Consider the following 2,541-nt stretch of genomic DNA (forward strand, 5'->3'; position numbering starts at 1 on the left):
GCTGCGCGGCGGGGCAGCGGCGAGGAGTGCGTGTCCCGACGGCGGGCCGTCTCCCTCTGTCCCCTCCCGTCTGCCCGAGGAGCCGGCCGGTGGGGAGGGTGGGACCGCGGGCGGCAGCGGCGACTTTAATTACTTTTTTTTTTTTTTTCCTCCCCTCCTTCCCTTTTCGGTAATGCCCGGTCCGGGCACTGCGCTGGGACACCCCGCCCGGCCCCGCCCGCCTACCTGCGCCGCGCCGTCCCGCCCCTCCTCTCCCCGCCCCTCCCGCCGTGCCCCAGCGGCGCCGGCTATGCGCCGAGCCGCGCCCGGGGAGAGGCCGGGAGGAGCCGCACTCCGCGCTCAAGTTCCGCGCACGCGGCTCCCGACGGGAGGATCGACCCCTTTTTCAACCTTTTTTTTTTCTTTTTCCAACCGTGTTGTTCTTTGTTTTGCTGTTTTTCTATTCGGTGTGTTTCACCTGCTGAGCGCATCTTTTATGTGTTTCTGAGTGGCTTCAGGTGAATGAAAAACATTCAGTTGCATGCACAGGAGTTGGGCTTTCTAAGAAGTACTGACTTCTAAAGGCTTACCACCCTGAGCAGCAAGTTCTGTTTGCTTTCTTTTTTAATCTGCCCATAATAAAGCACTTCAAAAGGAGATCAAGTAGATCCATCCATATATTTTAATATAACTTTTATTATATTTTTTATATTTTATATAAGTATATATTGTATTTTAATTTTTTTTTTTTTCATTCAAACAATAAGTTTCCTCTACACAGTGTTTGCGCCTTACAGCTGCTTGTGCTTTCAAGCTCAGTAAGGAGGGTCAGTGGCCTGGTTGTGTCTGGAAGCATAGGAGGCCACCAATGAAGTAGGTGGCAAGATAGGGAGGGACGTTCCATTAGGCAGGATCACGTTTGCACATCTGTATGAGCATAAGAAGTTCTGGATTGGCTGAAAGCACAGCATTGCCCCCTGCTAGCCCTGTGGGCAAGCCATTTGGTTGCTTATCTCAAGCAAGCGCATCACAGGCCTCAGTGCACAGGGAAAGTGTGAGATGGATTGCAGTAGTTCTTTGGGTATGGGGTACAATGACAAGCAGTGTATGATGCTCACAACCATGTGCTGCAGTACCCCATGGCACGTTCAAGCGGCAGCCTGGCTCTGCTGATGGTTGCACCATAAACACATAGCATTGCACCAGACTCCATCATACAGACTCAGGGGAAGCAGGAAAAAATGGCTGCAATGTGCAATTGGTTTATTTTGATTAGGCCTGGTAATGCCTGATTTGTCTTGAGAAGCAGCCCAGGCTGTGAAAGGTGCTAAATGTTTTTAAATTCATTATGTTCCATTGAAGTAATTGTGGACATTGAAAGGGAATGAATTTGTCTGGACCTGCAATTGTTTCCAAACGTAATAATCTGGAATACTAACCCTGTGGTCAGAAATTAGTTTCTCAAGCTTTTGAATTCTTTATTTAGTGCCAGTGTGAGACAAACCCACATCTGTGAGAACAGGAGCCTGGGGTCAGATGACCCAGACCGTCTATTCCAAAAGCCCTAATTAAAAACCTTAAATCCCTGGCCTGGCTCCGTACCACTCTTGTTTTCCTCTGCCACAGAAAGTCCAGATCTCGCAGAACACACTGGACATACAGCTCCTACTGTCACTGTTGGAGTTTAAGAGAAGAAGTGGCAAATGCTGTTAGAAGAGAGATGCATGCAGGACTAGCAGTGAGGTGCGTCAGTATAGACTGGTATCTTCAGTCCAAAGCTGTTGGAAGTGTCAGATGACTGCTTTACTCTTTCATTTTCTTGCTGCATGGGCCTATGGCACTGATGGAAAAAGAACAACTGGGCCGTGTAGGCCTCTGGGTCTGATAAATTTTCGTGTGCTCCTGTATTTCTCTGAGCTTCTTCCAAAAAAAATGAAGTCCTTCCTTGGTGCCGAAGTTGCTCTGCTGTTCAAAAATCCATTTGGAAAATCCACCTGAGTGAGTAAATGCCTTTTGTCACAGCACTTTAAGAGCTGGTCATGCCTTTTTCATCTCCAGGAAGCGTTTGAGTATTAGAGAGGTTATTTGAAAACGGGCTGACCTGCCCATCAGAAGAGTTCTATTGCATAACTGCAGTAAATTCCTACCCCATTTGCTGTGTCTGTGAGTTTATGGATGCATTCTGAGGCTTTGGTTTGAACGTGAGGAATTTGACATAACTGAGATATTGAATTACCTTTCTTCCTTTGCAGGGCTTTTGACCATGGATGTTCATGGATGTTTATATTTGATGTTCCTTGATGGAATTTTTAGCCTTCTTAGGACTAGAGTGAAAGAGCAAGGATAAGAGGGAAAAAAGCAGTCATCATTTCAACTTTGGGTCCACAGGCACTATAGATACCTGTGACAGGATCATGTTACTGCAGGATGACTCCTCCCGTGTGTTAAGTTGAACTTTAGCACTTTGATAGTATTCTGAATCATAGACTTGGAGAAAAAAAAACAATGATAAAAAAAAGTAAGCAACAAGATATAACTTGTAATTTGGTTAGCTTAGAGTTT

This window comes from Lagopus leucura, unplaced genomic scaffold (genome assembly GCF_019238085.1).
Source record: "Lagopus leucura isolate 7727_CA_CO unplaced genomic scaffold, USGS_WTPT01 Super-Scaffold_100002, whole genome shotgun sequence".
Lineage (NCBI taxonomy): Eukaryota > Metazoa > Chordata > Aves > Galliformes > Phasianidae > Lagopus > Lagopus leucura.